Raw genomic sequence first — 15,574 nt, 5'->3', positions numbered from 1 at the left:
CAACCCATTATTAGTTTGCGTTTTCTAAAATTTCATGTAAGTGAAATAATAAATCATACATTACGTAGTTTTAAAAATCTGGTTTCTTTTATTTAGCAAACTATTTTGAGATTCATCCATGTTATTACATGTATCAGAGTAATGTACTTATTTTTTTAAACGCTGTCTTGACCCAATTTTAATGTCCTTGCTAGAAGCTGGTCAGTTCCCTTTGCTGAACCATAAAAATCCATACTCCCAACCACTTCCCTTATCAAGTGCTCACATTCAGGGGTCAGTATGCACCTGTTCTAATCACTGGAGGGGCCAGGTACCAGATAAGATGGGAGATAGCCCCTATGCCTTGGAACTGGAGAATGTATTCAAATTAGCCAATTCAGACATAGCCCTGGAAGCCAAACTAACCCCATCCTGCTTGCCAAACACAATCAGCCCCCTGCAGCTCTAGGTTGCTGTTAGCCTGTTGCTGCTACAACCACGTTTGTGCCGTCCTGGCAGTCTTCTCATTTGCTGAGGTATAAATAACAGAGAACTCTGTATTTCATGTATCCACAGTATCAACGTGTTGTGTGTCTCATCATGAAAAAAATATTTAAATCTTATTAAGCATTCTAATTTTTTTATTAATGAGTAGAATTACATTATATGGTCATACCACAATTTGTTTCTCCATTCCTCTTTTGACAATCTTTTTAGTTTTCTTTTTCTAGGTTGGAGTAAAAACAAACAAATACATAAAATAAATAAACAAAGCAATAATCGTATAGACATATACAATGCATATATACAATTTCATTCTCGGTTTTATGCTTAGAAGTGGAATGACTAAGTCATATGACAGATATATTTTTAACTTTTGAGAAATTACCAACATGTTCAACAATTGGTTTTACAATTTTATATCTGGACAAGCAGTGCATAAGAGTTTCAGTTATTCCACATTCTTGGCAACACTTGACATTTTTTACATTCTAATAGACTTGTAGTGTTTTCTCATTGAGATTTTAATTTGCTTTTCCCTAACGACTAATGATATTGAACATATTTTTATGTGCTTCTTTGTCATCTACATATTTTCTTCAGTGAATTATCTGTTCACTTTTAAAACTTTTTTTTACTGAGCCTTTGTTTTACTTCTTTTTTTTTTTAAAAAAGATTTTATTTATTTATTTGAGAGAGAGAGAATGAGAGAGAGCACATGAAAGGGGGGAGGGTCAGAGGGAGAAGCAGACTCCCTGCCGAGCAGGGAGCCTGATGCGGGACTTGATCCAGGGACTCCAGGATCATGACCTGAGCCGAAGGCAGTCGCTTAACCAACTGAGCCACCCAGGCGCCCCCTTTGTTTTACTTCTTAAAGGATATTTAAAACTTAAGTTTTAAGTTGCCTTTATGTATTGTGGATATAAGCCTTTTATCAGAAATGTAATTTGCAAATATAGTTTGCAGCTGATGTTTTCAACCATTTAACATTGTCTTTAAAGGAAACATAGTTCTTAATTTTGATCAAGTCAATTTTTTTCATTTTTTAAATGGATCTTTTATTTATTTGGGATCTAAGAAATATTTCCTTACCTTAAAGTCACAAAGATTATTTTCTCTCTATATATTTTAGAGATTTTAGAGGTCTAAAATTAAATTTAGATCGATAATACATTTTGAGTTACTTTTTGTTTCAAAGTATGGGTTATGATATATTTTTTGCAATTGATATTGGATTTTATTTGCATATGGATATTTGATTTTCCAGTATTATGTGTTGAAAATATTATTGTTTCTTCAATGAATTCACTATGCCTCACTGTCAAAAATCAACTGATTATAAATATGGAAATGAATTTGTCTACTCTGAATCCTTCCATTTCTACGTGAATTTTGGAAAAAGCTTGCCAAATTTAATTTTAAAAAAAGCCTACGGGCGCCTGGGTGGCTCAGTTGGTTAAGCGACTGCCTTCGGCTCGGGTCATGATCCTGGAGTCCCGGGATCGAGTCCCACATCGGGCTCCCTGGTCGGCGAGGAGCCTGCTTCTCCCTCTGACCCTCCCTCCTCTCATGTACTCTCTCTCATTCTCGCTCTCTCAAATGAATAAGTAAATCTTTAAAAAAAAAAAAAAAGCCTACAACATTTTGGTTGGCATTGAATTGAGTCTGGATCACTTAGGGGAGAACTAACATGTTAACAATATAGTTGTCTTCTAATACATGAACATAGTGTACCTCTCTGTTTATTTAGATCTTCATTATTTTTCCCAGCAATGTTCATAATTTTCAGTGTATAGGTCTTGCACATATTTGGCAGATTTATTTCTTAGTATTTTATATTTTCTGCTATTATTTTCATCTCAGCTTATGATCTCAGGGTCATGAGACTAAACCCCCTCTCTGGGCATGGAGCCTGCTTAAGATTCTCTCTCTCCCTCTTACTCTCTCCCTCCCTGCTCACATTCTCTCTCTCTCTCAAAATAAATAAATAAAAATAAATAAATAAATAAAACATAAGTAAAAGGTTTTATTTCATCTTCATTTATTCCTTCTTTGATGTTCTTCCTTACTTTATGTAGATCAAAGTTTCTGACCAATATTATTCTCCTTCTCTCTAAAGAAGTCAGTCTTTGCAGATGACATGATACTCTATATGGAAAAATCAAGGACTCCACCCCAAAATTCCTAGAACTCATACAGGAATTCAGCAAAATGGCAGGATATAAAATCAATGCACAGAATTCAGTTGCATTTCTATACACTAACCATGAGACAGAAGAAAGAGAAATTAAGGACTCAATCCCATTTACAACTGCACCCAAAAACATAAGATACCTAGAAATAAACTGAAGCAAAGAGGCAAAGGATCTGTATTTGGAAAACTATAGAACACTCATGAAAGAAATTGAGACAGACACAAAGAAATGGAAAAAACGTTCCATGCTCATGGATTGGAAGAAGAAATATTGTGAAGATGTCTATGCTACCTAGAGCAATCTACACATTCAATGCAATCCCTATTAAAATACCACTGACTTTTTCCACAGAGCTGGAACAAATAATCCTAAAATTTGTATGGAACCAGAAAATTCCCCAAATAGCCAAAGGAATGCTGAAAAAGAAAACCAAAGCCGGCGGCATCACAATTCCAGACTTCAAGCTCTATTACAAAGCTGTCATCATCAAGACAGTATGGTACTGGCACAAAAACAGACACATAGATCAATGGAGCAAAATAGAGAACCCAGAAATGGACCCTCAACTCTATGGTCAACTAATCTTTGACAAAGCAGGAAAGAATGTCCAATGGGAAAAAGACAGTCTCTTCAACAAATGGTCTTGGGAAAATTGGACAGCCACATGCAGAAAAATGAAACTGGACCATTTCCTTACACCATACACAAAAATAGACTCAAAATGGATGAAAGACCTAAATGTGAGACAAGAATCCATCAAAATCCTAAAGGAGAACACAGGCAGCAACCTCTTCGACCTAGGCCACAGCAACTTCTTGCTGGACACATCTCCAAAGTCAAGGAAAACAAGGGCAAAAATGAACTACCTGGACTTCATCAAGATAAAAAGCTTTTGCATAGCAAAGGAAATAGTTGACAAAACCAAAAGACAACTGAAAGAATGGGAGAACATATTTGTAAATGACATATCAGATAAAGGGCTAGTATCCAAAATCTATAAAGAACTTATCAAACTCAACACCCAAAGAACAAATAATCCAGTCAAGAAATGGGCAGAAGACATGAACAGATATTTTTCCAAAGAAGACATACAAATGGCCAACAGACACATGAAAAAATGCTCCACATCACTCGGCATCAGGGAAATCCAAATCAAAACCTCAGTGAGACACCACCTCACACCAGTCAGAATGGCTAAAATTAACAAATCAGGAAACGACAGATGTTGGCGAGGATCCGGAGAAAGGGGAACCCTCCTACACTGTTGGTGGGAATGCAAGCTGGTGCAGCCACTCTGGAAAACAGTATGGAGGTTCCTCAAAAAGTTGAAAATAGAGCTACCTTACAACCCAGCAGCCACACTACTGGGTATTTACCCCAGAGATACAAACGTAGTGATCTGAAGGGGCACATGCACCCCAATGTTTATAGCAGCAATGTCCACAATAGCCAAACTATGGAAAGAGCCCAGATGTCCATCAACAGATGAATGGATAAAGAAGATGTGATATATGTATGCAATGGAATATTACTCAGCCATCAAAAAAATGATATCTTGCCATTTTCAATGAGGTGGACTGAACTAGAGGGTATTATGCAAAGCGAAATAAGTCAATCAGAGAAAGACAATTATCATATATCTCACTGATGTGGAATTTAAGAAAAAAAACAGAGGATCATAGGGGGAGAGAGGAAAAAAGACAAAACCAGAGAGGGAGACAAACCATAAGAGACTCTTAATCATAGGAAACAAACTGAGGGTTGCTGGAGGTTGGGGGCTGGCGGCTGGGGTTACTGGGTGATGGGCATTAAGGAGATCACATGATAATGAACACGGGGTATTATATAAGACTGATGAATCACAAACTTGTACTTCTGAAACCAGTAATATATGTTAATTAAGTTAATTTAAATAAAAAAATAAAATAAATTAAAAAATAAAGACATTCTTTTAATATTTCTTTTTTTTGACAGTTGAGAAATGTATGTTTATTCTGATCCCATTGTACAACTAATCTAGGACAAATTACTAAATAAATAAATTTTACATTATTTCTTCAGGACTGGGGTTTTTCGATGACTTCAAATTTAGGATCTTCAAATTTGAAGGCCGGGAATATATTCTTGTCTGCTTTACCATACATTTGCTTAAACTCAAAAAGTTCCCTCTCTAGGTCTTGCGGTACTCTGGGCCAGGATCAACGGGTTCTCCAGATGCCTGTCACTTAGTTCTGTATTCTGTAATCTTGTCAACAGAGAGTTTCTGTACGGGATCAAGTTCCTTATTAAATGCCACCGCTGTAACACCAATGTTCCTCCTCAAATGAACTGAGACTGCAGACCGAATGAGAAAGGAGAACCTGAAGAGCCTCTGAAGAATCATGGTGATTCTCTTACGGACAGGAAATGTCTTGGAGGCAGTCTGCCTCTTTTAATATTTCTTGCAAGACCATTCTCTTGGCAAAAAATTCCCCCAGTTTTTGTTTTTCTGAGGAAGTATCTATTTCTTGTTCACTTTTGAAGGTTAATTTCCAAGGTACAGAATTTTAAGTTGGTGATTTTTTTCCTCTCAACACTTTCTTTCTTTTTTTTTTTTTTTTTTAGAAAGCACAAGCGAGTGAGTGGGGGAGAAGCAGAGGGTGAGAGAGAGAATCTTAAGCCGACTCTGCAATGAGTGCGGAGCGCCACCTGGGCTGGATCCCAGCCCCCTGAGATCAGGACCTGAGCCAAAATCAAGAGTCAGATGCTTAACCGAGTGAGCCACCCAGGTGCCCTCTCGACACTTTAAATATTTCACTCTAAGCTCTCCTTGCTCACATGGTTACTGAAAAGAAGTTGGACGTAGTCTTATCTTTGTTTCTCTATAGGTAAGGTGGAGTTATTCATTTATCTATTTATTTATTTATTTATTTATTTCTATTTTATATTTTTAATTTTTTATCCCCTCTGGCCTCTTTCAGGATTTTATCTTTGATTTTCTGTAGTTTGAAAATGATAGGCCTGGGCATATCGTGTGTGTTGTGTTTTTCCACCATTATCCTCCTTGACATTCTAGTTTCTTGGATTTGCAGTTTGGTAGCTGACATTAATTTTGGGGAAACTGATCACCATTATTGTTTCAAATATTTTTTCTGTTCCTTTCTTTTCCTTCTGGTATTCTCATTACACGTGTGTTATACCTTTTGTTGTTTTCCCACAGTCCTTGGATATTCTGTTTTTCTCAATCTTTGTTCTTTTTGCTTCAAAGTTTTCAAACGCTTTTCCTCTAGCTTAGAGATTTTCCTCAGCTGTATCCTGTCTACTAATAAGCCCATTAAAAAGTATTTATTTCTGTTATAGTGTTTTTTATCTTTAGTATTTCTTTTGTTTTTTTTCCTGACGTTTCTATATCTATGCTTACATTGCCTTCTGTTATTGCCTGCTATTTTATACTTTAGAGCCCTTAGCATATTAGTCATGAATTGTTTTAAAGTTCTAGTCTGATAAATTCCAACATCTCTCTCATGTTTGGTTCTGATGCTTGCTTTGTCTCTTCAGATGGTCTTCTTCTTCTTTTTTTTTTTTTTTGCTTTTTACTGTGTGTGGATATGATGTACTAGGTAAAAAGAAATGCTGTTAATAGGTCTTTAATAACCTGGTGGCCAGGTGTGGGGGGTGAAGAAATGTTCCATAGTTCTGTGATTAGGTCTTAGGGTTTTAGTGAGCCTATGTTTCTGGACTGGGAACAACTGTTTCTTAGTTTTGTTTTATCTCCTCTTAGGTGGGATAGGGCAACTAGAGTGGGCTGGAGTTGGGTTTTCCCTTCCCCCAAAGCGGTTAGTCTCTGATAATACCCCAGCAGGTCAGGCTTTGGTGAACTAGTTTCCCCCGAGGGCAGGCCTTGTTAAGAACAGAATGTTCTGGTGTATTTCAAAATAGTTCCTTTCCCCAACCCCCTCCCTGAAGTTGGAGGGGATTTTTTCCTCCTCTATTTAATTTGGAAACCTGGTGGATCTCCAGAGGGCAAATCTCACAATATTGTGATTTGTGACTGGATCCCCGTCGAGCTTTGAATTGTCGAACTTGTCCACACTGAGCCTTCAGCAATTAATCAATTATAGTTTGGGTTTTCTGAGTGTGGGACCCTGTCCTGAGTCAGTTTCCCCTCTGAGTCTCTGCTCCAGTAAGGCATGATTACGTGATAACTTCTGTCTCTCCAATCTTGGGGGCAGTGGTTTGCCTTGTGTCCTCCTCTGTCTTACAGATCCAAGAATTGTTGATTGTTCCGTGTGTTCAGCTTTTTACTTGTGGTTAGGAATTCCGGAGTGGCAACTTCCAAACTCCTTAGACTGCAGAACTGGAAACCTGAGATCCCAGTGTTCCATACTTATGAAAAGACATTATTTTTATTTTTATTTATTTTTAAAAGTTTTTATTTGAGAGAGAGAGAACGAGTGGAAGGAGGGCTAGAGGGAATAGCAGGCTCCCTGATGAGCAGAGAACCTGACATGAACCGAGCCAAAGGCAGATGCTTAATTGACTGAGCCACCCAGGAGCTCAAAAAAGACATGATTTTTAAGAGCACCACTAAAAAAATTTTTTTGGCATATGGAGAAATGATTATATGTATTTTAATTTAATTGTTGACCTCAAAAATTTACTTATTCTAATAGTTCATCTGCATGTTATTTTGGACTCTATATGCAATTTATGTCATCTTCGTAGGAGGATATTTTAATTTTTTCTTTTTAACATTTATATTTTTAGTTACTTAATTCCCACACTTTCACTCTTTTACTTTTTTCTCCTGCATAATTCTTAGTAGAAAAAATAGTGGCAAGTATCTTTGTCACATTTTGATTTCAAAGTATAGATAAATTTTCAATATTTATTCATTACATTTATTAGGTAAAGACTTCTTAAATTCTTTTACTTTTCTATATTTTTATGTCAAAAATAGATTTACTAAATATATTGAAATAATTACATATTTTTGTCCTACTTTAAGGATGTGAAACAGTAAATAGATTTTTAAATGTTATATTAATCTTGCATTCCTGGAATATATCCAATTTAGACTTTTAAAATTATATTTTTACATTTGTTTGGTTGTTTCTGCAAATAAGTTTTTAAACAAGTTTGCATCAATGAAAGAGCTATAGTCACTTGTAATTTTCCTTTTAATTTCCTTTTATTTTCAGATTTTGCTATTGAGGTTATTCTGGATTTTTACATCTTTTGTATTGAGTTTGTTTGTGTAATATATTCCCTCAGATGTTTGGAAGAACTCTTGAAAACTATGACCTGACATTTCTTGTTAGACGTTTTTAAATTACAGATAGATTTTCTTATGGTTTTACAGATTTTGTATTGCTTTTTATGTCAGTATTACATGATGTGGTTTTCCAGGGATTTGTATAATATGCTTAAGTTTCAAGTTAAGCATGGAATGGTGTTTAAAATACACTATGAATTTATTATACCTGCAGGTTGTGTAGTGAGTGTCCTTTTCATTCCGGTTGCTGGTTATTGTATCTTCTCACTTCTGTCTTCCATCAGTCTGCTCAAAGTCTTTTTCGAAGAAACTACTTTTGGCTTTTTATTTTCTCAATTATATATTTGTTTCTCTTTCATTTATATCTGCTCTTTGCTTTGTCCTTTCTTCTTCTAGTTAAATATGCATTTGCTATTCTCTTAATTGTTCATTGAGATGGAATCTTAGCTCATTGACTTAGAGCCTTTCTATCCATATATGGTGATGGATTTTCTTCTCAGCAAGTTCTGCATGTGAAGAAGTTTCTGTTTGTTAATTTCTACAGTTTTAAAATATGTCTTATTGGGGAATAATTTACATGCAGTAAAATTAAGTATAAGTATACTGTTTGAGGGTTCTTAAACAATGAATAGTCATGTAACGACAGCACCAAAAACTCAGAATATTTCCACTTTCTAAAAAAGTCCCCTTGTTCCTTTTCTAGACACTCCCTTTTTGTTCCCTCTATTTTGACAACCATTTATCTTTTTTCTACTGCTGTAGATTTGTTCTTTGAGAATTTTATATATGTGGAATCCTCCTCATGCAGTACGTAGTCTTCTTTATCTAGATTGTTTCCCTTAGCATAAGCTTCCTGAAAATCAGTCATTGGGTATAGTTTTCAGGTGTGTAAGTAGTACATCCCTTTTATTTTTATTTTTTATTTTTAAATATTTTATTTATTTGAGAGAGAGAGTGATTGGGGGACTGACCGGGGAGTGGCAGAGGAAGAGGGAGAAGCAGACTCCTTGCTGAGCAGGGAGCCTGACCTGGGGCTCAGTCCCACGACCCTGAGATCATGACCCCAGCCGAAGGCAGAGGGCTAACCAACTGTGCCACCCAGGCGCCCCTAGAGTACAAATCTTTGCGTGAGCATAGGTTTTCACATCTTTCTGGTAAATATATAAGATGTGACTTGCTGAGTTCTATAGTGAATATATTTTTTTAGTTTTCAGAGATACTGATAAGCTGCTTCTTAAACTGGTTGTGATACTTTGCATTCAGTTATCAATATAAGAGAATTCCAGTGGTTCTGCAACTTCTCCAACACTTGATTTTGTCTCTGCTTCTAATTTTAGCTCTTCTAGTGGATATATATAGTCACATCTCATGGTCATTTTAATTTGAATTTCCCTGAGGACCAGTGGTATTGAGCATATTTTTGTGTGTTTAGTTGCTATTTATATATCTTTACTGGTGAAGTATCTGTTCAAAACTTCTGATTTATTCTGGATAGTTTGCCCTATTATTGAGTTGTAATGCTTCTTTATATACTCTAAATATGAGTGTATTACTGAATTATATGTTTTGTAAATACTTTCTTCCTTTCATGTATGTGCTCATGAGTGGGGGGACGCATTGCTTGGCCTTGTGAAGAGCACTTTTTTTTTTTTAAAAGATTTTATTTATTTATTTGAGACAGAGAGAATGAGAGAGAGAGAGCACATGAGAGGGGGGAGGGTCAGAGGGAGAAGCAGGCTCCCTGCCGAGCAGGGAGCCCAATGCGGGACTCGATCCCGGGACTCCAGGATCATGACCTGAGCCGAAAGCAGTCGCTTAACCAACTGAGCCACCCAGGCACCCGTACATTTTTTATTTTGAACAAATACATTTATCATCTTTTTCTGTCATGCTTTCTGAGACCTATTTAATAGATCATTGACTTACCCAAATGTACAAAGGGTTTTTTTTTTCATATTTTTCCTTGATGTTTGATAGTCTTACTCATATCTTTAGGTCTTTGATCTATTACATCTTATTTTGTGTGTATGATTTGAGATGTATCTAAGTTTTGTTTTTGTTTTATTTACATATGGACAAACAGTTGTTTCTGCACAATTTGCTGAAAACAGTATCATTTCTACAATGAATTACCTTGCCAAATTTGTCAAAAATTAATTCCACATCTGTGTGTGTCTATTACTGGGCTCTCTATTCTATACTCTACAGATGTATATGTCCACCTTTATACCAAAATTACACTCTGATTTTAGTTGCTTTATAATAAAGTCTTAAAATCATGTGGTATTAGGCCTCTTTTGTTTCCTTTTTATTAGTAATTACACTTCTTTGATGCTTTTGGTCCAATGTATAAAAACCATTTTTTTTTGTTGTTTTTTTTTTTATATACTTAGTCCAGTTTCCTCATTGTTTAGAGGGTAGGTAAATTCTCATAAAAGTTCATCATGACTGGCTGGAAGCAGAAGTCAACCACAAATTTTTTACATAGTATTTTAAATTTTATTTGTTTCAATTACGAGTTTTTTTTCAAGAATCATTTACAGCTCAATCTCTAAATATAAAGTGGTTTGCCTAGAGCTTTTCATTACTGATTATAGCTTAATTCCCTTTTGGTCAGAAAACACAATCAATATGTTACATTTTAAAACATGGTGAGATTGTTTTCTGGCTCAAAATATCAGTTCTGTTAAATATCCTATTTGCACTTGGAAATAATGTGTATTCACACTTGTTGGGTGCCGTCTACTATAAATGGGCATTAGATCATTTTTTTACATTCTGTTTTTCAAATCTTTTATATCCTATAGATTTTTCCTTTTGGTTATTGAGCAATACATGTAAAATTCTTTCAACACATAATGTATGATACTTTATTATGCTATGATATCTCTTATGCTTTTTGTCTTAAAAGCTACTTATTCTATGAAACAGATTTTCACAAATTTTCATTGGGTAGTGTTTGCATGGTATATCTTTATCATCACTTTACTTTCTACTTTATAAATTTTTTAAGTGTGACTTTTATAAGCTGTATAAACCATACTTATAATACTTGTATTTTAATTTGATTATTAGCACATTTAACAGTTAATTTTCTTTCCTCACTTTATTAATTTACCTTTGTATTGTCTGATGTTGCCATTGTTTCTGTTAAAAAGTTGGTACTCATTTTGTCACTTTTGAAAATCTCTGTACTCTTAAGGTTTTTCTTTATCTTTAACTTCAGGAGTTTAATTATGATGTGTGTAGACCAAATGTTTATTATTCTATGCTGGAATTTTAAGTGTTTAATTTCCTTGAACATATTAAGTATAGTTATTTTAAATTTAGGATTTGAGAATTTGATCTAGATCCCTTGGGAGAGTGTTTTTACCATCTCTTGTATGAAGGGGCTAATTCATACTGACTTTTCTTCATGTGTGCTCCATTATGTGTTTTTATTGGGTGGTGGTATTATACATATAAAGTTGTAGGAATAACCTAAAGTCTGCGTGAGTTTATTTCCTTTAGAGAGGATAGCTATTTCCTTCTGCCAGTTGGCTAGTGGCATTAGCAATCCCATTTCTTCTCAATTTAATTTTGGGAAGTGAAATGCTAAAACTCTGGGCTTTAGTCCCTTTGAGAAATTATCTATATTGGTTCACCCCTGTCTGTCTTTGCTTTAGGGTGTCCAACCTAAAATATGGGTGGTTTTTCCAGCCCTCCCCTTGTCAGGTTCTGGTTACCAGGTTTGTCCCCCTGTCTCACGAGGCTTTCAGATCATTGCTTAGCTTCTTAGTGTCTCATTTACCTCCTTCTAAATTCCTTAGCAAGTTAGGGAAAAATGACCTCAAATGCTCAGTTTAGCTCTTTGGGTTTTCTTCTTTTCCTGGATGTTGTTACAGTTTTTATTTCCTTGTTGTCTCTCAAATGTTTGCAATCAGACTTAGGAGAAAGTATTTTCTAAGATTTTTTAGTCACTTCAAACTTTCTAATCCACCATTACAATAATTCTCCCACCATTTTTTTTAAGTATTTCTTTAATTGAAAGCCCCAGATTTATATATTCAGGTTGATGGCCTGTATTGTATCGTTCAAGAGTTCCCAAAGTGAAAAGAAGGATACACAAGTGAGTAGAAATATCAGGGAAAAGAATAAAGATAAATGTGCAAAAACAGTGCAGTAAACCCATTAATAAGGAATTCTGGGGGGAAAGCTATACAAAGAAGGAGGAGAATATGGAAGATAGTTGTGTGATGACCAGAGGTGAAATGGCCATTGAAGAAATTGTCATATTTTAAAAAAATATAAACAAAGTAAATTCCAAATTGGGCAAGGATAAATTATTAAGTTCCTGAGAATCAGTTTAAAAATCTTTTTCCTTATTACACAGTATTTTCTTTAAGATTTTATATGAATGTTTACCATTTTTGTTGGGATATCATTTCCCATGTGCATTTCCCATAAATTAAAGCAACTACATTAATTCATGGTACATTAATATAATAAATGATTAAAGATAAATAGGACAGTACCTTTCTGTTCAATATGTCTTATTACTTTTAAATTAAAGCCTTTCCAATTAATTGAACAGTACTGAGAAATGTAGCATTTTAAATTCTCATCTGTTCTTTTCCCATATTTTTGTGTTTGCCGGATGTACTTATTAACCCGTTCACCAATATTTATTGTGCACATGATGTTGCAGGAATTGTTCTAGAGTCTGGAGACAGAACACTAGAAGAGACCAATTTATTTATTTCCTGTCCCAGTAAAGATTAGAGTATAAAGGATAGCAATAACCATGTATTGAGGAATTACTTTATGCCAAATAATCCATATGAGTTATCATTTAATTCTCAGAATTTCTCTGAAACATTATTTATATGCTTGTTTCTGACAGGAAGAAATTTAAAATTCTTGAAAAAATTTTTTAAGTCTTCAAACCCACATAATAATGTCAGAGACAATTTTGGCATCGAGGTCTTTCTAACTAAATCAGAGTAACACTGCTTCATGGTTTACCTTTTTTTTTTCTAACTTAACTCCTCCTTAGCTTATATTAGTCTCTCATTTAGCCTTTATGTTGAAGATTACCTTTTCCCAGATCTTATCATGTCCCTTACCCATTTCAAGAGATGGAATCTAGAGGAACACATTTGAAAAAATATATATATTTATGTTACTGTGGTCTAGTTCTTAATTATATTGCAAGGTTGGAGTATTTCCCTCTCTGGTACATAGGATTTATGTAGTATGAAGTGTTTTATATGAAGATCTGAAACCTATCAGAGTGATACATAGTTGCCTGAAAGTTAGGTGCCTCTGATTTATTTGGAACATTTATGGAATAATTAGTATTATACTGGTTCAAAAGATGGCAAAATCCTACAAAGAAATGATATCCAGATGATATTGCTCTAAAGAAAAACATCTTTGACTTGATGATGAAGATTAATTTTAAATTTTATTTTTCTTACATATTCTGATATGATCTATTTGCCTAATTTAGAATTTGCTAGGAGGAGGCTGACTGGAGAAAAATTATATGTAATGGAAGAAGTTCTTACCTGTATATAAATCTTTGCAACTACTTGCAACTTTGAGTTATGTTTCAAAAATCATTTGTTTGCTTTCATGATGGTAGCAGGTATCATGAATTAAACTAAGAGACCAACAGGTCCTTCCTGTATGTGACTCCAGAAAGATAAAAGAGAATGGATTTGTCCTGAAAATGGTAACATGAACACTGTTTAAAATAAGATAATGTTGTATGATAAAAATGTATCTGTGTATAATAGAGAATCATTTTACTGGACTTGAGTTAGTTATCTTCGGGAATATTGTGAGTCACTAAATTAGTATTTAAAACTGATTTGTAATACCAAATATGTGGTGAGCTCCAGCTGTTTGTAAGTGTAATTTATTTATATACTACCTTTCTTTATATCTAGCTGTTTGTATGTATAATTTATTCAAATTTAGAAAAGAATTTGTTTTTCACCAGTAGGAAGAATAAATTTTAAATCTGAAAAACAGGAAATTGTAAGAATAAAAATAAAAATAAAGCCTTTTTCAAATAAGCATGATAAAAATATTCCTCATGCATAATTAAATCTTAAATATCAAATCAGATTAACATTTCCAACAAAGAGAAGAAAAATGAAAAAATACATAGTTTATAACTTTATAAGTAACTATTTTTCTGGTGACTTTATCACATTTTTTTTATTTTCAGAGATCATCAGAAAATGTCTTCATATATAATTTTTCTTTTTTCTCACTTTGACATTATTCGTGGCCTAGCCAATATTTAAAAAATAAAATGATAACCAAGATTTATCTTAACATAAAAAATTCTTGTCAGTATTTATATGAAATTATTTTTATTTTGCTTCAATTTTTTTTAAGTTTTCCTTGGCATCATTCATGTAGAAATTTGTAACCCCTTCCTTCCATAAAATGATCTATGAAGGAAGAAGAAAAGAGGAACATAACTTCAGGACAAAAACATGACATTTAAATGCTTATTATTTAAATTTGTATAATCATTAAGCATTGGGGATCCAGCTTTAAATCAGGGCATAAAGTGTATAAATGCTCAGTCTGCTCACACTACATATTCTACAGGTCACAAAAGTGTTGATAGATGACTGAACATCTGGCTCACTGTTTTGCTATAGTGGTTAAAAATTCTAACTTGCAAATCTGGTGTGCTATATAATATGGTTGTTAACCATTTTTCAAGCAAGAATAGATACTTTTTAAGTTAAAATCTCAAAAATCTTATCTGGACTTACTTGTAGGAAAGCATCCTGAATTATTCATCTAAGCGTATGAATAAATCGGGCAATGAAGATGCATTTGTTAAAATAAAATCATACCAAAGATTTAAAAAAGTGTTTAGACTGATTGCATTAATAACTTCAATTGTTTACCAGTTTTTGTATCCATATACCTTGACATATGACTTTGCACTTCCTCATCCTGAAGAGTTGTTGTCTCATTCCCCATTCCTTAAACTTGGGCTGGTGTTGTGACTTACGTGATCCCATAGATAGTGGCAGAAATGGTGTTATACCAATTCTGAATATGCTCAAATAAATTTTGCGTATTTTCTCTTGTGTTCCCATGCCTGTGCTGTTCCTATGTATGAAGGTTAATTTTAATGTATCAGCTAATCAGGGCCACCTAGGACCCAGATATTTTGTCAGTCATTATTCAGGGTCTTTCTGTAACGGTCTTTTTCGATGACATTAACATCTGAATCAGTGGACTTTTAGTAAAGTAGATTCTTCTCCATAATGCAAACCGGCTTTATCCAATCAGTTAAAGGCCTAAACAGAACTAAAACAACAGCCTTCTCCATATAAGAGAGAATTTTCCAGCAGACTGCCTTTGAACTTCATCTGCAATGTTGGCTCTTCTTTCTGTAGTGGACTGCCTTTGGACTTGAATAGAACTTTCTGGGATTCAGCCTTTACATGCACATGTGCGTGCATACACACACACGCTCTATAGATTCTGTTTTCCTGAAGAATGCTGATTAAGACACTGTGAATATCTAATGGAGGATGAAACACAAATTGAGGGGAACTGCCATATAGGTCTCAGAAAAAGCCAGTGTAGATCACTCATTAACCACTCAATCCAGACAAGATGATCA

At 34.4% G+C, this 15,574-nt stretch overlaps 1 pseudogene; it reads right to left on the bottom strand.

Moving 5' to 3' along the window:
* Positions 1–4,732: 4,732 nt before the first annotated feature.
* LOC118009164 lies at positions 4,733–5,076 on the bottom strand (annotated as a pseudogene).
* Between the last annotated feature and the right edge of the window lie 10,498 nt (positions 5,077–15,574).

The sequence above is a fragment of the Mirounga leonina genome, unplaced genomic scaffold (assembly GCF_011800145.1).
Source record: "Mirounga leonina isolate KUSES-001 unplaced genomic scaffold, KU_Mleo_1.0 Mir_127, whole genome shotgun sequence".
NCBI classification, from domain to species: domain Eukaryota; kingdom Metazoa; phylum Chordata; class Mammalia; order Carnivora; family Phocidae; genus Mirounga; species Mirounga leonina.
Note: the sequence above shows the minus strand (reverse complement) of the source record. Positions and strands in the feature narration are given on the sequence as shown.